The sequence below is a fragment of the Sapajus apella genome, unplaced genomic scaffold (assembly GCF_009761245.1).
Source record: "Sapajus apella isolate SASKATOON/1434 unplaced genomic scaffold, GSC_monkey_1.0 scaffold5, whole genome shotgun sequence".
In the NCBI taxonomy this organism is placed as follows: Eukaryota; Metazoa; Chordata; class Mammalia; order Primates; family Cebidae; genus Sapajus; species Sapajus apella.
The window spans coordinates 41,578,822-41,603,941 of NW_022436945.1; the positions used below are offsets into that span (position 1 = coordinate 41,578,822).

The 25,120-nt window shown below is 36.2% G+C and overlaps 1 protein-coding gene across 8 annotated transcripts in view; it reads right to left on the bottom strand.

Annotated features, from left to right (window-relative positions):
• Window positions 1-25,120, bottom strand: part of CLOCK (clock circadian regulator) — a 115,350-nt gene that overhangs the window by 72,803 nt on the left and 17,427 nt on the right. For 5 of the 8 annotated variants that reach the window (XM_032274241.1, XM_032274240.1, XM_032274242.1 and 2 more), the window contains exon 2: window positions 8,392-8,522. The exons of 2 other annotated variants lie outside the window; for them this stretch is intronic. The gene's annotated coding sequence lies outside the window, so the exon portion shown is untranslated. Of the gene's footprint in view, window positions 1-4,533; window positions 4,556-8,391; window positions 8,523-25,120 lie in introns of those variants that run through there. One more of the 8 variants, XM_032274238.1, reaches the window with a different exon arrangement.

The following is a 25,120-nucleotide window of genomic DNA, read 5'->3' on the forward strand; positions in this document are numbered from 1 at the left end:
AGACATGAGTCATAGCACCTGGCCTAACCAAGGTTTTAAGTTCTAATCGGAGAGGCTTACTCCACTTTGGCTTATCCATTATGTTTTATCCATTTCTCAATTAAATTTCACCTAATGGCTTTAGTAGTCATGACTAATTATCTAGATTCATTATTTCATTAGGAGTATGCACTGTGGTGAGTTTGTAAGCTGAATATTATCCAGCGTTTCTGTTTGTTTTTGTGCTTTTGAGAAGGATCTTATTCTGTTGCCCAGGCTGGAGGGTAGTAGTGTAATCTCAGCTCACTGTAGCCTCTATCTCCTGGGTTCAAAGTGATCCTCCTGTCTCAGCCTCCCAAGCAGCTGAGCCTACAGGCATGTACTGCCATGCTTGACTAATTTTTGAGTTTTTAGAAGAGATGAGATCTTGCTATATTGCCCAGGCTGATCTCAAACTCCTGAGTTCAAGCAATCCTCCTGCCTCAGCCTCCCAAAGTGTTGGGATTACAGACGTGGGCTACCACACCTGGCTTCCAATGTTTCTTAACAGCTACATTCTTCTAAAGATATGCTTTCCCCCTTAACTACTTGGTAGTCTTGGAATATAATCTGTACAGAAAAAGATTAATAAATGGTTGACCTTTTCCTTTCACTTACTAATTATTTTCAGAATAATAAATTGGTGTCTATGAGGTTTTCTTTAAAGAATTATTATGAATTCTTGAATTGTTATATATTTGTGTATTTCAATCTACTACAATCATTATACTTTTTATTATTTCTTTATATTAAATTTTTTTTTTTTAAGAGACAGGATCTCACTCTGTCACCCAGGCTGGGGTGCAGTAGTGTAATCACGGCTCACTGCAACCTCAAACTCTTGGGCTCAAGTGACCCTTCAGCCTCAGTCCCCCAAGAAGCTGGGACTACATTCATAAGTCATCATGCCTGGCTTATATATGTATTTATTAATTAGTCAAGTGCAGTAGTGAGATGAGGGGGAAAGAATAGAACAAGGAGTTCAATCTGTAACTGACTGTGAACAATCAAATGAGATAACCCATTACCTTTAGACTAGCCACATTACACTTTTTAAAACCTATTTGCATGAGAAATTACAAATATACACAAAGTAAGAATAATAATATAATTAATCCTATATATCCATCACCCAGCTTCTACAATTATCAACTCATGGCTAATCCTGTTTCATCTATTTTGCTCCTTCCCTTCCTCTCCACTCTTTTGGATTATTGGAAGCAAATCCCAAGCACTGTATCATTCCATCTGTAAATAACCCAGTATGTTTGTATAAATTACAAGGGCTTTTATAAAACATAACTACTGTATCATTATCATACCTTAAGAAGTCAACAAAAGACATGTAAGATCTTTACATGCAAAATGACAAACATCCTAAGAGAAATTATAAAAGGTCTAAATATAAGAAGGCAATCATAACCTCGTTAATGATTGAAAGTCTCAATATTGAAAAACATCCAATATCTCCAAATTGATTTATAAATTCTACATTAAGCTAGACAAAATCCCATCAGGTTTTTTTCTGTGGTGGGTGGTGGGGGTAAGGAGGACTGCTTATAAGCTGAGGACATAATTTTTATTGAAATTCAAAGGACCAAGAAAATCAAGGTAATTTTGAAGAACAAATTAAATGATTTTAACTATCAGATATTATGACTTATTATATAGCTACAATAATTTAAAAAGTATGGCAATGACACAACAGACCGACCAACAGAAGAGTCCAAAAATAAATCCATGAATAAACAGTCTCTTGAATTACAACAAAAGCATTACTGCACAGTAGGGAAAGGACGGTCTTTTCAGTAAATAATACTGGAACAACTGGACTTCCATATGGAAAATAAAATGAACTATGAAGCTTACATGTATCATACATAACCCTAAATGCAATAGTTATAACAGTCAAGTTTAAAGAAGAAAACAAAGATAACATCTTCTTGGCTTCAGGGGAGGCAAAGATTTCTTAAATGAAACATAAGTACTAACTATTAAATGCCCATCGACGACAGACTGGATAGGGAAAATGTGACACATATACACTATGGAATATTATGCAGCCATCAAAAATGATGAGTTTGGGTCCTTTGTAGGGACATGGATGAACCTGGAAACCATCATTCTCAGCAAACTGACAGAAGAGCAGAAGATCAAACACCACATGTTCTCACTCATAGGCGGGTGTTGAACAATGAGAACACATGGACACAGGGAGGGGAGCACTACACACTGGGGTCAGTTGGGGGGAAATAGGGGAGGGACAGTGGGGGGTGGGGAGCTGGGGAGAGATAGCAAGGGGAGAAATGCCAGATGTAGGTGATGGGGAGGAAGGCAGCAAATCACACTGCCACATGTGTACCTATGCAACAATTTTGCATGTTCTTCACATGTACCCCAAAACCTAAAATGCAATAAAATAAATAAATGGGGGAAAAAAACTGATAAAAGACTTTATTAAAATTAAGAAATTATCTCAATCAAGATACTCTGTTAGAAAAGTGAAGAAGCAAGCCGAAAACTAGCGAAGATACCTTCAATACAACTGAAAAACTGAAATTATCTATTTCTGAGGTAATCAAGGCAACCAACTCAAGAGAAAAATCAGCAAAAGACACAGTCATATCCTAAAAGAGGATATTCAAATGATCAACAGGCATTTGAAAATATGCTAAGTCTTTTAAATCATCAGGGAATTATGAATTAAAACTATAATACATCTTTAGTATATACACTCCAGAAGAGCTAAAATTAAAAACATTAATAATTTCAAATGTTGGTGAGGATGTGGAACAATAAGAACTCTTTGTACACTGCTAATGGGAATGTAAATTGATTTAACTACTTTGGAAAACTAGGAGAATCTCTTAAAGCTAAACAGCCAAATACCTTAAGACCCAACAATTTCACTCTTAGGTGTTTACTCAACAGAAATGTGTACATATGTGGACCAAACGACATGCTCAAGAATGTTCACAGAAGTATTCTTCACAACAGCCAATACTAGAAACACCCCAAATGTTGATCACAGTAAATACTGACATAACCATACAATGAAATATTTCACAGCAACAAAAGAAAAGATAAACCACTGCTACGTGCGTCAATATGGATGAGTCATAAACAAGATTTTAAAAGGCTAGGCACAGAATTAAAAAGTAGACAATACTAATGAATACTGAATGAGTCACATGACAGTGACCTTTGGGAGTATGTAGTAACTGTTAAGGGGCATGAAGGAGGCTCCCGGGCTGATGAAAATGTCCTATATCTCTCGATATTGGTTAAACAGTTGTTGACTTCATAAGAATTCTTCAAAATGACACTCAGAATTTATATACTTTATAATATGTGTGTTATAATTTGATCAAAGACTAAAAAGAGTGATGCCACATCAGTCCCTTGATTTTTCAAACTTAATTTTTTGGTTATTTGTCTATAAAATTAAAAAGTCGAGTTAAGCTAAGTTCTACATCAGCCTGCCTCTTCATGGATAATAAAAGTCATATTCACGTTCTTGCTTAACACAATCACTGAAGAAATGTCTTGGTATGTCGATTCTTCCCACAACATGAGGTCAACAGAAAGTCGAGCTTGAAGTTAGAGTTATCCAATGTTCACAAACTAGAAAATTCTAAGACAGCAGGTACTTAGTGTAATTATAAACAATCAATATTTCTTTATTACATTCCAGATCACTCGTTTCCAAGAGGTTACACACACACAGACACACACACACACACACACACACACACACACACACACACACACAACTTGAGGCTTCACATCTTTAAATGTGAAGTGCTTAGAATATAATGCCTCAAACAAAGTAAATGTTCAAAAATGTCTGTAATTACTAATACCATTCTAAGAAACACATGTAACAGACCCTTATTCTTCAATTTCCTTCAAAATATAAATAAATACATGGTACTAAAACCAGGTCCACTTTTTTTTTTTTTTGCATTTTTTATGGAGTTGAGAACAAAATCAATTTTTAATGAATATGAATTGAACATACTGAAGTACAGGATCGATAAAAACTTTGTAAACTGTACCCAAGAATTTTTAAAGTTCTAAATTATACTTACTGGTATTTAACTATGACCTTAAAATTAAAATAACTGAGATAATCAGGAAAAATGCTGCTAATATAAAGACCTCATCTTTGCACTGCATTTTTTACATGTGCAAAGTTGTATTTCATTTCATGGCCATATTACTATAAAATAATTAAACGTATTTTATAAAATGTAAGTCATAAACATATTAAATGCAGTAAAGGACCATACAAGGAATATTTATACTGTGACCATATAATGATACCTCACCCAGCAAAAAAAATTCTGTTCAATAACAGTACCTTCATGTAAACAAAGTATAGGTGAAAGCTGTTTCAAAAAAAAAAAAAGGATTATATTTTTTAAACAGTCCTATTGCAATACTATAAGTGTGTTTTTAATAGAAATAAATGTTAATTTAAAAGTAACAGTAGCTAGGCAAGGTGGCTCACACCTGTAATCCCGGCACTTTGGGAGACCGAGGCAGACAGACCACTATAGCTCAGAAGTTCGAGGCCAGCCTGGGCAACATAGCGAAACCCCACATCTACTAAAAAAAAAAAAAAAAAAAAAAAAAATTAACTGGATGTTGTGGCACATGCCTATAGTCTCAGCTACCAGGGAGGCTGAGGCAGGAGGACCAATTGAGCCCTGGAGGTCCAGGCTGCAATGAACTGTGATTACACCACCACACTCCAGCCTAGGTGACAGAACAAGACCCTGTCTCAAAATAATTAATAAATAAATAATAAAAGTAACTGGATGTAATGTCCAGTTTTATACATAGCTGCTAAAGATGTTTCTTAAACTTTATACTTGGAAATCATTCAAACATGCAGAAAAGTTGTAAGAATAGTTCAAAGAGCTTCTACATATCCTTTAGCCTGATTTGACCAATTGTCAACATTTTGCATTATTTTCCATGTCATAAACATATTTTCTGAACCATATGAAAGATGCACATATCACACCTTTTTACCTCTAAATATTTCAACTGTATCCCCTAAGAACAAAGATATTCTCTTAAATATCTACAGTATAATTACCAAATCCAGGAAACAAGTTACACAATATCTTAATGTAATACCTATTTTCTCTTTTTTTTCAGTTGAGCAAAAATGCCCTCCAAGACGTTTTTCCTCCTCCAGTACAAAATCCAGTCCAGGGTCATGTACTGCATTTAGCTGTCATGTCTATCTAGACCTAGACTTCTTTAATTTGAAACACTTTTCTTTCAGTAATTACTTCCCCCCACCCCCCCAGACAGGGCCTCACTATGTTGCCCAGGCTGGACTTGAACTCCTAGGCTCAAATGATCCTCCTGCCTCAGCCTCCTGGATAGCTGGGACTACAGGTCCACACCAATGCACATGGCTTCTGCTAAATACCTTTTAAACGATTTTATCTTTACATGATATCTGCAAGATAAGATTTTAAAAGTTGAATTCTTAAAAAAAAAAACTATATAGAGAAGTTCCACTAAAAAAAAAAAAAAAGAGGTTCAGTGGAAGAGCTGTGAAAAGTTCAGGAGACTTAAATAAAAAATATATACATATCTCACTGTTGCCCAGGCTGGTACAATCTCGGCTCACTGCAACCTCTGCCTTCTGGGTTCAAGCAATTCTCCTGCCTCAGCCTCCCAAGTGGGTAGGATTACAGGCTCCTGCCAATACATCTGGCTAATTTTTTGTATTTTTAGTAGAGATAGGGTTTCGCCATGTTGGCCAGGCTGGTCTTGAACTCCTGACCACAGGATCCACCCACCATGGCCTCCCAAAGTGCTGGGATTACAGGCATAAGCCACCACAACTGGCCTACAGTACATACATTTTAAAGCTTTATAATGAGGAGGTTTCTAGATTTCTTTGAGATTATATTCTTTCTGTTAAATAGAAATATATAATCAATTTGTACAAATAAAACTGACCAATAATTTGATTGCTTTCTGTAGAAAATGGATCTAGGCCAGCACTGTGACTCATGCTTGTAAATCTCAGCACTTTGGGAGGCTGAGGCAGAAGGACAACTTAAGTCTGGGAGTTCTAGACCAGGCTAAGCAACACAGTAAGACCTTATCTCTACAAAAAATAAACAAAATTAGCTCGGCATGGTAGTATGCACCTACAGTCCCAGCTAGTCAGGAGACTAAGATGGGAGGATCGCTTGAGCCTGGGAGGTGCAGCGAGCTGAGATTGCACCACTGCACTCTGGCATGGGTGACAGAGCAAGACCCTGTTTCAAAAAAAAAGGTGGGGAGCTGGGCATGGAGGCACACACCTGTGATCCCAACACTCTGGGAGGCCAAAGCGGTGGGAACACATGAGGTCAGGAGTTTGAGACCAGCCCATCCAACATGGCAAAACCCCATCTCTACTAAAAATGCAAAAATTAGCTGGGCATGGTGGCGCACGCCTGCAGTTACAGCTACTCACGTGGTTGAGGCTCAAGAATCATTTAAACCCAGGAGGTGGAGGCTGAAGGAAGCCAAGATCATACCACTGCATTCCAGCCTGGGTTACAGAGCAAGGCTCTGTCTCAAAAATTAAAATAAATAAAATTTTTTTAAAGGATCTATAGAAAATTACTATTTTCATCAAAATTCTCTCCTCTGTTAACAAAAACACCCAGTCTCTATAGGCAAACCTTTAAAAAAAGTGCAATGACTTTTGATCATGCGTAAATATAATACATATTGGAACCAGCACATACTTTGTTCTTTCACTGGATACTTACTCTGTGCCAACTATGTGCCAGGCCTATGCTAACTGTGGGGTTGGGGAATCCAGGTGTGAGCTAAAAAGGCACAGTACTTACTCTTAGGAAACTTGTAATTTAGCAAACCACCAAGACTCCTGCTTTCAGATAGGAAAGTTATTAGTTTTCCCTAATTTGGAAATGAAGCAATTAGATTCAGAATGGTAAATGTGCCCCGAGTCACATAACTAAGTGTTCTCAAGAGACAAAGAAGGTAAACACGAAAATTATGGTCTTCTATGTCCTAATATAGTACTTAACTTGCCTGTGTCTGATTACAAAAGAGTTCCTCAACTATATCCTTTAGGCCTATCCATTGACTCCAAAGGGACAGTGTACTTTCATCCCCAATGAATTATTTCTGTTTCATTGAGTCAGTCATCAACTAGTCTCTTAAGTACTGAAGATATTAGGTACATAAGGTATTATGATAACATTAAAACTTAATTAAAAACAAAGTGGCATACTAATTTTCTTTCTACATATTCCCATTTATATTCATTTTAGAATAAAAATAATAGAAGAATCCATTTCCCCTAATTTATTATTTTAAAACAACACAGGTGATATAATGAGAGTATGGCTTATACTTTCCACAAAAGAAAAAAGTACAGATAAGTCGCTGAGAATTGGCACGAACTCCTACCTCCGTCTAATATCCCCCCAGTTCATCTCTCAAACCATAGCACTCAAATCTATAAATACTTCTCCAGCCATGTAGAGCAAGGATCAGCTAGGCTTATTCTGTAAAAGGCCCTGTAAAAGGCCTTCATGATGACATGATGGCCATGATGTCACCAGGCAATAGGGATTTTTCAGCTCCATTATAATTTGATGGGACCACTGTAGCATATTTGGTCCATCACTGACCATGTAATGCATGACTGTACTTAACTGCTGCTACAAGCTAAAAGCAGTCATATACAAAACATAAAAAATAAGTGGCTATTGTTCAAATAAAGCTTTACTCATAAACACTAAAATTTAAATTCCATATAACTTTCATGTATTACAAATTAGTCTTCTTGAGATTTTTTCCAACCATTTACAAATGCAAACACCACTCTTAGCTCATACCAAAGCAGGCAGCAGGCTGGATGAATTTGGTGGTATGCAGATCCTGGTGAAACTTGCTTGTATATAGGAGCTGCAGTCTGGTCCTTCTTTTACCTCACTCCACTGACACTTTATCTCTATACCCAACACCTGGCAGGAAATAATTCTTTTTCAACTTTCAGTCATTTGCAAATTATCTTCCTTTAACTCAGGAAGAGATAAGTTATAATTCTTACTTTGAGCACTAATTTTGAAAAATTTCAGGAATTGCTAAAAATAAAATACTTTACATCTGGATTTCAATCATGTTTCCCAATGAATAACTTTCTTCCTCCTCGTAAGAATGAAAATTCTAAAGATAAATAAAAGCTGCCAAGGAAAGTAGCAGATCATTCCCCAAGTATTTTTATAATTCCTTGTCCTATGCGTCCACCAGGACACTCCAAATCCCACCCTAACATGATTAAGGGGAAAAAAAAAAAACAAAACAAAGATAGCATACCTTTGAGCTCAAAATGATGATTGAAGGTATCTAGCGAAACTCGCCAAGTTCTAAAGATTCATCTAAGAGGACTGTAGAATTATCCAAAGGCATCTTACAATGTAACACAATCAGCTTCTGAGTTTCAGCAGCTTTGCAGGAAAAAATAAAAATAAAAATTCTGTTAAAAAAAAGAGCAGATGCTGAAATAATGCTAACCAAATTTTAAGTAACATCAATTCTAGTATTTTTATTTCATCAATATATAGAACATTTATTGTGAGCCTCCTCTACATGCCAAGAATTGGGAATGTGTCAATAAACAGGTCAGATCTCATTAACCCTTCTGGGAACTCAATTTACAGGGCAACTGTAAAGGGGACAAAAAGCTTGAAACATCATGAGGGTGTGAAGGGAAAGCATAATAGAGATACAAACCAGTTTGCTGGGAATTGGTTAGAAAAGTTCTCCTAGGCTGGGTGCAGTGGTCGCACCTGTAATCCCAGCACTCTGGGAGGCTGAGGTGGGCGGATCACTTGAGGTCAGGGGTTCAAGATCAGCCTGGCCAACATGGTGAAATGCCATCTCTACTAAAAATACAAATATTAGCCAGGCATGGTGGTGCACACCTGTAATCCCAGATACTGGGAGGCTGAAGCAGGAGAATAGCTTTAATCTGGGAGATGGAGGTTGCAGTGAGCCGAGATGGCGCCACTGCACTCCAGGCTGGGTGACAGAGCAAGATTACAAAAAAAAAAAAAAAAAAAAAAAAAAGTTATCCTAAAGGAGGAGAATTGGAATTAAATGCAAGAATGTGTATGATCTAGTCAAATAAAGCAAGAGGGAGAGGTGAGAAAGAAAATTTTTGTCCAAAGTGAACACAGTGTGTTCAAATGGCCAGGCATATGACATTTGTGTGGAAGTAAAATAAGTCCCGTGTAGATGCTCAGAATCAAACAGGAAATGAGAAAGGGCATTTCCTGAGATAAGATGGGCAAAGAAAGAAAGTAAAAGGTGGAGCAATTTGCCCTGAATCACACAGGGCTAAAGCAGAACCCACTTTAAACCCTTACCACTTGACTGCACTATACTAGCCATTCTGATGTTCTGAGCAGGAAAGCTAAAAGTTCCTAGAGAGGAATTTCAGAGAACTTTCTCGAGTGCCCAAGTAAGGACTGCCCTGGGCCAACAGCTGTTATCCATGGATGGATAAAATAATCAACTGATCATCAAGGGTCTATTGTGCAGAATGAGAAAAAAGTCTCATAACAATTCTCAACTAATAATTAACAACTACCAAGCAGTTTACTATGTGTAATGTAAAGCCCTGTTTTAAGCACTTGACATGTATTAAGTAAGTCTTTACAACATCACTATCAAGCGGTTATTTTATTATCCTGTTTACCTAGAATGATTTTAATGACACAGTCCAATTATGGCTATTAACTTTCTTTTATTGACAAAATTAAAATTCTCAGAAACGTCAACAATACTTCTTGACACAATATTAAAAGGCACTTTAGTCACCCTTCTATCAGAAAAGTACTATGTAAGTATCAACAACAAAAAAAGACTTTAGAGCATGAATTTGGTTCCTTTATCTTTTCTAATTTAACACCACTGTTTTAGGTCCACATAAAAAACTGAGTGTAAAGTACAGAGATTTCCCATATACCCCCTGACTCCACAAATGCATAGCCTTTCCCATATTCAACATCCCCCACCAGAGTGATACATTTATAACAACTGACAAACCTATACTGACACATCCTTTGCAGTTAACTTTAGCGTTCACTCTTAGTGCTGTAAACTTTATGGGTTTGGACAAACATAATGGCATGCATCCACCATCATATCATACAGAATAATTTCACTGTCCTAAAAACCCTCTGTGCTCTGCATATGCATCACTCCCCTCACTTACCCTATACCCAAATTCATCTTTTTATTACCTCCATAATTTTGCCTTTTCCAGAATGTCATACAGTTGGAATCATACAATATGTAGTCTTTCAGATTGGTTCCTCTTTCACTTAGTAAATACACATTTAATGTTCCCCCATGTCTTGTCATGGCTGATAGCTAATTTCTTTTTGGCACTGATTGACATTCCATTGCCTGGATATACCACAGTTTATCAGCTCACATGGTAAAAGACATTTTGGTTGCTTCCAAGTTTTGGCAATTATTTATTATTCTTTCTCTCTTTCTTTTTTGAGACAGAGTTTCACTCTTGTCACCCAGGCTGGAGTGCAATGGTGTGATCTCTGCTCACTGCAACCTCCGCTTCCAGGATTCAAGTGATTCTTCTGCCTCAGGCTCCCGAGTAGCTGCGATTACAGGCATCCACCATGCCCAGCTAATTTTGTATTTTTAGTAGAGACAGGGTTTCTCCATGTTGGTCAGGCTGGTCTCAAACTCCTGATCTCAGGTGATCCACCCGCCTTGGCCTCCCAAAGTGCTGGCTGGGATTATAGGTGTGAGCCATTGCACCTGGCCCTGGCAATTATTTAAAAGGATGCTATCAATTTCCATATAAAGATTTTTGTATGGACACAAATTTTTAATTCTTTGGTTGCTAGATCATATGGTAAGTATGTTTAGTTTTGTAAGAACCTGTCAAACTGCCTTTCAACAAGGCTGTACCATTTTACATTCTAATCAGCAATGAATGAGAGTTCCTACTGCTCCACATCCTCACCAGCACTGGGGATAGTCAGTATTTTGGATTTTCACCATTCAAATACGTATGTAGTGATATCTCATTTTAATTTGCATTTCTATGATGACAGATGATACGATGCATCTTTTCATATGCTTCTTTGCCATCTGTATGTCTTCTTTGGTAAGGTATCTCTAAGGGTACTTGGCCCATTTTCTAAATGGTTTGTTGGTTCTCTTACTGTTAAGAGTTTGTTGTGTACTTTGGACAAAAGTCCTTTATCATATATGTCTTTTGCATATATCTTCTAGTCTGTGGTTTGTCTTTTTATTCTCTTGATAAGAATAAAACTTTCCTTTCGCAGAGAAGAAACTTTAAATTTTAATTAAATTTAAATTTTTCTAACATGGAGGTCTTTGATGCTGAGGATGAAAACTCGCTCCCAAACTCAAAGTCATCTGGATTTTTTCCTATATTAACTTCTAGGAGTTTTATGCTTTTACAATTTACATTTAGGTCTATGATCCATTTTGAGTTAATTTTTATGAAGGGTATAAGGTCTGCCGAGATTCATTTTTTTGCACATGGATATTCAGTTGTTCCAGTACCATTTGTTGAAGACCATCTTTTCTCCATTGCATTGTCTTTGTTTCTTTATGAACCATCAGTTGACTATGCAATCAGGCATTTCACAACAATGTTTCAGGACGGACTGTATATATGATAGTGGTCCCATAAGATCATAGTGGAGCTGAAAAATTCCTATTGTCTAGTGACTTTATAGCTGTTGTAGCCATCGTAACATTGTAGTGCAATTACTTTTTAAACACATTTAGTGTAGTCTAAGAGTACAGTGTATATAAAGTCTACAGTAGTATACACTAATGTCCTAGGCCTTCACATTCACTCATCACTCCCTCACTGACTCACCCTATGCAACTTCTAGCTGACAAGTTCCATGGTAAGTACTCTACATAAAGTATGCCATCATCTTTTACTGTATTTTTACGTTCCTTTTCTATGTTTAGATATGTTTAGATACACAAAGTATTACTGTTATATTAAAATTGCTTATAGTATTCACTACAGTAACATGCTGAACAGTCTAAGAACAACACACTATACCATAAGGCCTAGGTGCAGAGTAGGCTATACATCTAGGTTTGTGTAAATATACTCTATGATATTTGAACAATGACAAAATCATCCAACAATGCATTTCTCATCTCAGAATGTATCCCTGTCATTAAGTGACACATGACTGTATTGATGTGGGTCTATTCCTGGGCTATCTATTCTGTTCCACTGATCTATTAAAATATTTGTCTATGCTTTCACCAATACCACACTGCTTGATGACTATAGTTGTACAGTAAGTCTTGAAGTCAGGCAATGTTGAATCTCCAACTTTGTTCTTTTGTTTTTTCAATCTTAAGTTGCCTATTCTGGGTCTTTTGCCTTTCCATATAAACTTATTAGAATAAGTTTGTTGATATATACAACAAACTGCAATTTTGACTAGGATTATATTGAGTTTAAAAATAAAACTGCAAAGAAGTGACATCTTGTTAACAGTGTTCCTATCCATGAACATCTGTTTAGTTCTTGTTTGATTTCTTTCATCAGTTTTGAAGTTTTCCTTGTACATATTTTATACATATTTTATTAGATTTATACCTAAGTATTTATTTTGGGAGATATTAATGTAATGGTATTATGTTGTTAATTTTACAATTCCACTTGTTCACTGCTGGTATATACAAACATAAACTACTTTTGCATATTAACCTTGTATCCTGCTACCTTGTGCTTATTGATTCCAGTTTGTTTGTCAATTCTTTTGGATCTTCTACACAGACAATCATATCATCTTACAAACAAAATTAGTTTTATCTCTTCTTTCCCAATCAGTATACATTTCATTTTCTTATCTTGTTGCATTAGCTAGAACTTCCAGTATGGTGTTGAAAAGGAGTGGTAAAAGGGAACATCCTTATCCTGTTCCTAATCTTACTGGAAACTTTAAGTTCTAGATTCTCACCATTACATATGACATTAGCTACAGTTTTATTCTCACATTCACAAAACACTTTTAAATTTTCCATTCATATCCCAACACCAACACCTAATTCAGTGATGCTCTTTACTGCATTCAGGCTGTTATGTCCCTTTACCTCTTTTAAAAAAATTATTGTTTACACCACTCTGAGGCACAATTCACATACTATAACAGTCACACACTTAAAACCTACAATTCAGCATTTTTTTAGTATATTTACAGAGTTGTGCAACTATCACTAAAATTTAATTTTAGAACATTTTTATCCCCCTCCCACTTTGCTGAGCTGTAGATTTTTTTTATAGATGTTCTTTCTCAAGTTGAAGAAGTTCCTCTCTATTCCAAGTTTTCCAGTTACAGAGAGTTTTTTTTTTTTTTAATTTTTTTAAATCATGAATGGGTGTTGGGTTCTGTCAAATGTTTTCTAAACATCTATGATACGATCATACGATTTTGTTTTCATTAGCCAATTAATATGATGGATTATATTAATTTCTTACATGCTTGGGATAAATCCCACTTGATCATGGCATATAATTCATTTTATAAATGCTGAAATTGATTTGCTAATATTTTGTTGGGGATTTTTTCATCAATGTTCGTAAGAGATATTGGTCTAGTTTTCTTTTCTTGCAATATCTTGGTCTGGTTTTGGTATTAGAGTAATACAGGCCTGACAGAGTGAGTTAGAAAGTAATCCCTCTGCTCCTGTCTTGCAAAGGAGACCATTAATGTTGGTAAAATTTCTTCCTTAAATGTTTTGTAGAATTAGACTTCACCAATGAACCTATCTGGGCCTGGTGATTTCTATTTTGGAAGATTATAAAGAATTGTTGACTCAATTTAATAGATATAGGCCTATTCAGATGATCTATTTCTTGTATGACTTGTGGCAGATTGCATCCTTAAAGGAATTGGTCCATTTCATCTAAGTTATCAAATTTGAGGGCACAGAGTTGTTCATAATATTCCCTTATTTTACATTTTTAATATCCATGGGAATCTGTTATGATTTCTACTTTCATTTCTTTTACTAGTAATTTGTGTCCTTTTTCCTTAGCCTAGCTGGAAGCATTCAATTTTATTAATCTCTTCAAAGAACCAGCTTTTGGTTTTGTTGATTTTCTCTATTGATTTCTTGTTTTCCACTTCACTGGTTCTGCTCTAATTTCCATTATTTCCAATCTTCTGCTTACTTTGGATTTAATTTGCTCTACCTGTTGTAGTTTCCTAAGATAGAAACTTTTAGATCTTTATGCTTTTCTAATATATGCATTCTATGCCATAAATTTCCCTCTAGGCACTGTGTTTGTTGCATCCCACATATTTTGTTAAGTTGTTTTCATTTTCATTTAGTTCAAAATATTTTTAGATTTCTCTTGATACATCAGTGTAGTGTGGCAAAAAACATGAAAATTTAAATAATAGATTTCTGTTGAGAATCTTTGACCCATGTGTTAAGAGTGTTGTTTAATCTTCAAGTATTGAGGGATTTTCCAGCTATCTTTCTGTTACTTATTTCTACTTTAATTCTATTGTGGTCTGAGAACAGACACTGTCTGACTTCTATTCTTTTAAATTTGTTAAGGTACATTTTATGAGCCAAAATTTTGTCTCTTGTGGTGAGTGTTTCATGTAGACTTGAGAAAAATGTGTATTCTGCTGTTATTGGATGAAGCAGTCTACAGATATCAATTATATACTGACAGCAATGTTGAGTTCATCCATGTCTTTACTGATTTTCCGCCTGCTAGATTTGTCCATTTCTGATACTGGGGTATTAAAGTCTCCATTATAAAAGTAGATTGATCTGTTTCTCCTTGCAGTTCTATCCGTTTTTGCTTCACATGCGGTGATACTCCACTGTTAGCTGCATACATGTTTAGGACTACTGTATCTTCTTGGAGAACTGACCCATTTATCATTATTTATGCAATATCCCTCTTTATTCCAAATAACTTCTTTGCTCTGAAAGCCGCTCTGTCTGAATTAATATAGTAATTCATGCTTTCTTTCGGTTAGTGTTAACATACTGTTTTTCTCCAATCATTTTCTTTCAATCTACGTATCTATATTTAAAGTGAGTTACTTGCAGAAAACAAAGTTGGGCCTTGGTTTTTCATCCACTCTGGCACTGTCTTTTAATTGGTATACTGAGATCACTCACATTTAAAGTGATCATTGACACAGATTAGTATGTACCATATTTGTGATTGCTTTCTGTTCTTTATTCATATTTTAGTCTTCCAGTCTTTTTCTGCCCGTTGTAGTTTTATATGATTCTATTTTCTCTCCTTTCTTAGCATACTTCCTTTTTTGTTTTTTTACTTTTTTAGTAGTTGCCCTGGAATTCACAATATACATTTACAACGAATCTAAGTCTACTTTCAAAGAACACTAAATCACTTTATGGGTAGTGCAAGTATCACAAAATAATCCTAATACCTCCCTCCCATCCTTTGTATCATTTCTGTCATTCATTTCACTTTTACATAAGCACATACAGACATACGTATATAAAAGCACACATAATTGAATACATTGTTGGTAATATTATTTTGGACAAACGATCAATTGAAATGATCGTGATTTTTCCTTAAGCCTGTTAACGTGGCAGATCATACTGATTTTTTATATTTAACCTGCCATGTATCCCTAGAATAAATCCCATTTGATTATTAGAGTATAAGATTCTTTTTATTTATTGTTGAATTCTATTTGCTAGTATTTTGTTAACAATTTCTGTGTCTCTATTTATAAAGAATACTGGTTTTTAGTTTGTTATTGTTGTTCGGCCTTTGCCTGGTTGTAGTATCAGGATAATACTTGAAATGTTCCCTTCTTTTCTGTTTTCTAGAAGAGATTGTATAGATTAGACTCTGCAGTGAAACCAACTGGGCCTAGAGATATTTTTGGGGGGAGTTTTAGAATTATAAAATCAATTTCGTTAATATTATGGGATAATAGTAGAATGTTGGCTTTGTCATTACTCTCATACATTGCTGGGGGGAGTATAAATTGATATAAACTTTATAGAGAACATTATGTCAATACCTTTAACAAAATTACAAACATTTTTACCCTCTGGTACAGAAATACAGGTGTTATAACCAGCATTTTAAAAATGAAATATGGTGGGGGTGGGGAGTCAGAGCGCAGGACACCTAGTTATGGTAAAGGGTATTTCCTGAATCTGTTGTTTCAAATATATGTTTATGAGTGTATATTATGTGTACTAGGTCACAACATAAAATATATTTCTCACTGTGAGCTGTGGTCAAAGAAGTTTGGGAGCTACTGTTTTCACTTTAAAAGGATAACCTAAGGCAAAAATTATAAGCTGACACTTAGGGAAGGGAAGACATAATGTCAAGATATGAAGAGAAAGTTACAGATAATAAGGCAGATAAGGAGACAAAGCAAACAATAGGTATGACATTACCAAGCTATGCAGAGCCATGAGAAAACTGGCCTATCTGCGGTAAATGCAGAGGAGAGAAGATGGGGGATAATTTATCTGACCAGTGCTAAAGAGACATAAGAGATCCAGCAAAAATTTTCCCACAGGGTATTAATCCCTAAACAAAAATCCCAAATATGTACTGTTTTCCTCATGGCACCATTTTCTTTGCTTAAAAGGTTGACTATACACAGTCACTGTGCCCAGACTTCAAAGAATTATATCAGTGCTATGGTCTAAATGTTTGCGCCCCTCCAAAATTCTTAAGTTGCAACTTAATCCCCAATGTGATAGTATTAAGATGAAGGGCCTTTGGAAGGTGATTAGGTCATGAGGGCTCCACTCTCATCAATGAGATCAGTGCCCTTATAAAAGGCCTGAGGGAGCTTGTTCCCTTCCCTTTCCATCATGTGAGGACATAGCAAGAAGGCACTACAATGAGCCTTCACCAGATACTGAATCTGCTGGCACCTTGATCTTGGACTTCCCAGACTCTAGAACTGTAAACAACAAATTTCTGTTGCCTATAAATTACTCAGACTGAGATACTTTGTTACAGCAGCCAAATGGACTAAGACAACCAGCAAACTATAAGAAGCTGTTTCAATTCCTTTGAATGACACTGAATCCCAGATCATCAATGAGTATCTTCAATAAATTTTCCTCTAGCTAACCTTATATTCTGCTCCTAACCCATTCCAACATCTTTCAAAACATTCTCATACCTGCTTTGAAGTTCTGCATTTTTAAATTTTTATTTAAGAGATAGGGTTTCGCTCTGTTGCCCAGGCTGAAGTCCAATGGAGTGATCGTAATTGACTACAGCCTCAAACTCCTAGGCTCAAGTGATCCTCCAGCCTCAGTCTCTGGAGCAGCTAAAACTACAGGCACACACTACCACTCCTACCCAATTTTTTTTTTTTTTTTTTTTTTTAGACGGAGTCTCACTCTGTCACCAGGGCTGGAGTGAGGTGGCACGATCTTGGCTCACTGCAACCTCCAACTCCCTGATTCAAGCTATTCTCCTGCCTCAGCCTCCCGAGTAGCTGGGATTACAGGAGCCTGCCACCGTGACCAGCTAATTTTTTGTATTTTTAGTAGAGATGGAGTTTCATCATGTTGGCCAGGATGGTCTCAATCTCCCGACCTCGTGATCTGCCCCCTTGACCTCCCAAAATGCTGGAATTACAGGCACTAGGACGAGCCTTCACCAGATGCTGAATCTGCTAGCACCTTGATCTCGGACTTGGTGAACCACAGCACCTGGCCCCAATTTTTAAAAAAGTTTTTTGTGGAGACAAGGTCTCACTATGTTGCCCAGACTGGCTTGAACTCCTATCCTCAAGTGGTCCTCCTGCCTTGGCTTCCCACAGCACTGGCATTACAAGTGCGAGCCACTGAGCCTGCAGTCCTGTAATTCTTTTTGTATACAGGATAGCTCTTTCCAGAGCGGGGCTAGTAATTCTCTTCTTGGGCTGTGCCAAGACATTGACTATAGTTATTAATCAGAAGAGAATAAGTTCTGGCAGGGGCATATCTTAAGAATAACGTCACTGGGCCAGGTGTGGTGGCTCACACCTGAAAAGCAAAAGGCTAAGAATAGCACTTTGGGAGGCCAAGGTGGGTGGATCACCTGAGGTCAGGAGTGAGAGACCAGTCTGACCAACATGGTGAAACCATCTATCTACTAAAAATACAAAAAGTAGCCAGGCGTGGTGGCACACACTTGTAATCCCAGCTACTCATGAGGCTGAGGTGGGAGAATCGCTTGAGCCCAGAAGGTGGAGATTGCAGTGAGCCAAGATCTGCCACTGTGCTCCAGCCTGGGCGACAGAGCAAGACTCCGTTTCAAAAAAAAAAAAAGAAAATATTCTTAAGTACAAGGATTCACTCTTTCCCTATTAGGGCCCTGACTCAGACACCGAAGACCTGTCAAGGTTACATACTTAAGTCTTCTCTACAGTGGTATCACCTTAATAATCAGATTCAAGGCCAACTTTTTGGCATAGTCTTCGTGAAGTCAACAGGATTAAGATTCCGTTATCCTATAAAAAAAAACTGTCATAGAAGCCCTCTGGGTTCCAGGGTATGCCTTAAATTGGCAATTACTTGTGCTAAATCTAACTACTTTTTTAAGGCCACCAAAAGCAACAACCTCATACCATCATCCTTAAAATTATCATTGTCCCCACACCAATTCAAGTGAAGTATCTGTTTTCTCCTAATCATTGACTTCTATGATCCTTGCTCCCATTAATTACAGACAAACGCTTTAGAATTATGATGTCAACTGTATCCAAGGGTCATCAACACCTTATTTACTAACAGCAATAGTTTTCTCTACTGTGCAGATGAACTGGTGAACAATTCCACTCTAAAAATATAATTATGAATTTCTGCTTTTGTGGTATGAACTGTCTTAGCCTACTCCTAGAAAACAACATCTGAGGTAGAACAGACTGTTGACACAGGTATCCCACTGCTACAAATATAAATTAATTTTATAATATACATTTAAAATAAATAAATTCATAGGGTTTTTCTCCCTCCCAAGTCTTCTGAATACTAAAGTTCAGTTCTAAGGAAACAAAGTGAGGTGATGTTAAATTCACACAAGCTACAAATTTTAGAAGCATTACTCTCTTTCTCCCTTACTCCTTCACAATTTTCCCAATTCTGTGACAGAAATTAATTTTCATAAATTCCTCTTCCTATCCCCTACCTCCAGTCCCAGCCCTCTTGAATCCATCCCTTGCTTTATATCACGTAACTCTAACATTCATATTTGATCATGTCACTCAAACTCCTTGAGATATAAAAATTGCTCCCTATAACAACTCCTTTGTGAACTCCAGATTTGGTCCCCATGGTTCAGGCTTATTTCTTCCAAGTCTCGCATGATTTAACCTTTCCTATTTACTTGCTATTCCCCACAGACACCAAATTTTGTCACACCTCCAAGTCTATGCTCACTGTTTGCTCAGTCTACAATATTTTTACAGATGTTCTCTTACAAAACTATGATTTTAACGTTGGTAAAATGGTTACTTTCTAAAATGTACTGGAAAAAAATAATTTCAATTGTAAGCCAAACTACAGTATTTGTGTCCCTAATTTATCTGTCATATAAATTCAAATTTCTACTTTTTTTTTTTTTTTGATTTGGAGTTTCGCTCTTGTTGCCCGGGCAGGAATACAATGGCGTGATCTTGGCTCACTGCAACCTCCACCTCCCAGGTTCAAGCAATTCTCCTGCCTCAGCCTCCCAAGTAGCTGGGATTACAGGCATGTGCTGCCATGCCTGGCTAACTTTTTGTATTTAGTAGAGATGGGGTTTCACTATGTTAGTCAGGCTGGTCTCGAACTCCTGACCTCAGGTGGTCCAGCCACCTTGGCCTCCCAAAGTGCTGGGATTACAGGCGTGCGCCACTGTTCCCAGACCAAATTTCTATGTTTCATGGAGCTCACTTACACATTTTAGATGTCTGTTGGTGCTCTTAAAATTCTGATTCTTGCTACTGTTATACCATAGTGGTAATGCCCCATGAATTACTGGCCCTCACAAGTATGCAAAGGAAAGAGTATGACTCAGATATCTTGAACGAATTATTCACTTTGCTTGAATTTCAGTTTCCTCGCCTCTAAATGCTCTCTAAATAAATCTATGAATGCAATGTGAGTCTTATTAATATTTTATATTGATTTGTGTCCATATGGTCTATGTATATGAGTGTGTATGTAACTAAACAAACTGATCTTAATATTTATGTGGAAGAGCAAAAGACTAAGAAAAGCTACAGTAATTTGAAGAAGAAAACAAAAAGAGTAGTCCTACAAATAATCAAACCTTATAATACAGGTCCTTCAAAATAGAGATAGAAGATCAGAAATAAAGTCATACATATACATGGGGAGAAATGCCAGATATAGGTGATGGGGAGGAAGGCAGCAAATCACACTGCCATGTGTGTACCTATGCAACTATCTTGCATGTTCTTCAAATGTACACCAAAACCGAAAATGCAATAAAAAAAAAAGTCATACATATACTAAACAGGTAGCATTATAAACAAAGAGGGAAAGAATAGACTATCCATTAATGGTACAAAGACAACAGCTACTTAAATAGGGCAAAAAATTAAATTGGATTTCATTCTTACCACACATAAACATAAATTCCAAGTGTCAGACCCAAATACGAAGGCAAAACAGAAATTTTTAGAAGAAAACACACAATATCTTCATATGGATAGGGGAGAAAATAACTTTTTAAAACTATCATAAACCTTAAAGGAAAACAAGGCAAGCACAAATTTTAAAGAAAAAAATTAATATATTTGGATCCATTCTATTTCAAATCTGAAATCTAATTTAATTTTATAATTTTCTAATCCCCAAAATCCCCAAAAAAACAAATGAAAAGGCAAACCATGGACTGAGAAAATATACCACAAAAGATTAGTATTCAAAATTCCTAACAAGATACTACATATCAGTAAGAAAAAAAGATAGACAAAAGATATGAAGCAGTAATAAACTATTAAAAAAAAAAAGAAACATAAAGAACCAATAAACATAAGAAAACATGCTAAACCTCAAGAGCAGAATAAGTAGTTGGAAAAACAGGTAACTTAAATAGGTATCCTACCCCTTAAAGAATAGTAAGATTAAGATTAACAGCCACATATTTTTTACCTAGATTCATCAATAGTTAACAATTTGCCACATCTGTACACTTTCCACCGTATATATGTATTTGTGAGTGCACACTTTCCCTCTCTCATATACATGAATGCATCTCCATATACAATATACATATATGCATGTGTACACACACAAACACACACACTCTAATTCTGAACCATATAAAATGACTAACTCCAAGCTTGAAAGCAAGGAAGCTATCAAAACCTAATATGGTCATATCAAAAAGATTTAGAAGCAAATTTGAAGGGGCTCCTACTGGCCAGAGATGGGCCAGGTTGAATAAAAAGAAATTGTGAAGCATGGTAACATATTATTTGCATTGTTTATCATAAGACAAACGAACAAATGTAAAACTCTCACTTGTGACCAAAGAGTAGCTAGAATATCAAGTCAACCCTCGGGATACAGAACAGTCATCACTATTTACACCTTCTTGGTTCAATGGACGCTTTATGTTTTCAAGTCATTTTATGAATAATTTATACAAGAACAAAGGGATAATAAAAAATTACTGACACTTAAAAATTAAACATAACACAACCAAATTTTTATTCCATTTTTTCAGGCTTTGAAAGTGTATCTACATGACATGGGTAATGTCCTCTGAATGCAACTGACTGACTAATTCATCCATGCATCAATCTGGAGCATATTCATCTTGTACTGCTTCCAGGTTTCACATACATTTCTAACATCTCTCCAGATACATCCCCACATACATTTCAAATAGATTTCTAATACCTCTCCAGATTTCTAATGTATATCTTTAATTTCCTATCAACTTACCAATATTTCTACTTTATTTGTAATTTCAGCATTAAATAATAGTTGAATAATTTTTTGAAATCTTTGATGGCTTATATATGTATATTTTTTGAGACAAGAGTCTCGCTCTGTTGTCCAGGCTAGAGTGCAATGGCTCGATCTTGGCTCACTGCAACCTCCACCTCCCCAGTTCAAGCAATTCTCTTGCCTCAGCCTCCCAAGTAGCTGGGATTACAGGCACCCGCCACCACGCCCAGCTAATCTTTTTTTTGTATTTTTAGTAGAGACGAGGTTTCACCACGTTGGCCAGGCTGGTTTTGAAATCCTGGCCTCAACTGATCTGCCTGCCTGCCTTGGCCTTCCAAAGTGCTGGGATTACAAGTGTGAGTCACTGCACCTGGCCAAATAAAAAAAACTTTTTGCATATATCTTACCTTTCTTCTTTCAAAGACCTTGAAGAAAAAATGGCAGTCATGAAATTATTAGTCCTTCCATAGTCAGAACTGCTCAAAATGAAATAAAATAAAATAAAATTCCAGTGGGTACTGATGGTATGCCAAGGGTTAATTTAAAAAATGCATCTAAGTATAGGTTGAGTATCCTTAATATAAAAATCCAGAATCTGAAATGCTCCAAAATATGAAGCTTTTTGATAAATGACATGACACTCAAAGAAGCATTTCAGATTTTTGGGATATACAACTGAAAAGTATACTACAAATATTTCACAATCTGAAAAAATCTGAAATCTAAAACACTTCTAATCCCAAGCATTTCAGATAAGAGATATTCAACCTATAATAGGAAATTTACAAAGCATTTTCCTTGCCTGTCCAGTCAAACTGTGTTTCAAGGTAGGCAAAGGGGCCAAAGTACTGACAGCTAGTACTTTAAAGAAAAATTTCAACTAAGAACAACAAAAGAAATGACATAAATAGGCAAAAATCATCAATGTATACTAAAAACCATTAGGAGAAAAACTAATGGTGAATTTCACAATGGATCATATTGTAACCAACTGAATTCAATGATCAATCTTAAACACTGCGGCAACCGCATATCATGATATAAAATGTAGTAACAGTACTACTTACAGAATATTCTTGTTAAGAGTCAAACTAGAATCTATGAACCTTTAGATCATACATTCTCAACAGTAGCAATGTCACATTCGAGAAGGCAAAGAAATCTTAAACAGTAAATTTAAACAGTTTCTCACCCTCCAAATCACACTTCTGAGTCTGTCCCCAGGTCTGGGGAAGAGATACAGTGTAGACAGTTAGGGAAAAAAAAGCTCTAAAAATTTTAGAACTCCTTAAGAAGGCAATAAAAAAAAGGTTGAGAAACACTGTCTCACATGAAATTTCCAGTTACATGAATACAAGAAAGGAATAAATAAAATGACATCAAAAGGAAGTAATAAGAAAATGCAGAACATGAAACACTATAAAGAAAAATTGACCCAGTTCCTTCAACATGGAGGGTAAAAAGACTTGGAAGTCTTTATTGTGGTACGGATAAATAATATGTGGAATATGCTTCAAAATAATATTAGTAGAGGGTGAGGAGATTAAGGTATAGATGAAACAAGAGGTCTTGAATAAATAAATTACTAAAAGTAGGTGATGGGTAGATAGCTCATTTTACTATTCTATATACTGTTGTATATGTTTAAAACATTCCACAAAAACGGAAGCATGTTTGGGGCGGGTTTTGTTTTCTTAGGATATTAGAGAGAACAAAACTATACAACATATAGCTTGCTCAAACATTTTCTATCAAAGGTGATCTACAAACTGATGTCATTCCTCTCCCAAATATACCTTTTTTAAAAAAAGATTCAATCATTATCTAGGCATGACTGAAAATGAGAAAATTTTAAAAAGACTCAAAAAACATAACTGGGAGGTATGTACCTGATTCAAATAAAACAACGAAAAAGCATTTTTGAAACAACTGAAAAAATCTGAATATGAACGAGGTGTTTTATGATATTAAGGAAGTATTTATTGTTAATTTTCTTAGGTGTGGTAATGATACTGAGGTTATGAAAGAAAATACTGGCTGGGTGTGATGGCTCACACCTGTAATCCCAACACTTTGGGAAGCCTAAGTGGGAGGATCACTTGACACCAAGAAATGGAGAACAGCCTTGGCAACACAGTGAGACCTCATCTCTACTAAAAAATTTAAAAAATTAGCTGGGCACGGTGGCACATGCTTGTTATCTTGGTACTTTTGGAAGACCACTGAGACCGGTTCAAGGCTGCAGTGAGCTATATGACTAGGCCACTGCACTCTGGCCTGAGTGACACAGCAAGACCAGATCCTGTCTCTCAAAAAAAAAAAAAAAAGAAAAGAATCCTGTCCTTTAAAATAAACATGTTGAGGCCAAGTGCAGTGGCTCATGCCTTTAATCCCAGCACTTGGGAGGCTGAGATGGACAAAATTAGACAGGCCTGGTGGTGCATGCCTGTAATCCCAGCTATTTGGGAGGCTGAGGCAGGAGAATCACTTGAACCCAGGAAGCAACGGTTGCATTGAGCCAATATCATGCCATTGCACTCCAGCCTGGGCAACAAGAGCAAAATTTCATCTTAAAAAAAATAATTACTATTATTTATTTATTTATTTATTTATTTATTTAAATAAATGCACTGAAGTATTTAGGAGTGAAATGACTATTTCTTTCATTCTCCCACACCTTATTTTAAAGAAACCTGGAGACTGAAAGAGATGATGATGATAAACACTCATGTCTGCCACCCCTCCATGCAGAAAGTCTGTGCAGATAAGAAGAGAAAAACACACAAAAAAGAATAAATCTACAAGACAATGAAACAGACAGAGAGAAAGTGTTTACCATAGATTTCTGAAGAACAGGAAAGCAGACCCAAGTGTATTAAGTTTAAACAGAACCAAGTAAAGCACAGCCCAAAATCTATACATGAAAGGCTACAGCGGAGGTCTAAGTCAATCTTTCAGAGATTCTAGGCTCCGTGTTAGCAGATAAAGAGGCTGAAAACAGGAGAAAGCTTCACCTGTTCTTTCTCCCTACCCCCTCAATGACTAAGCAAAGACCGGTGTCCCTTGTAGA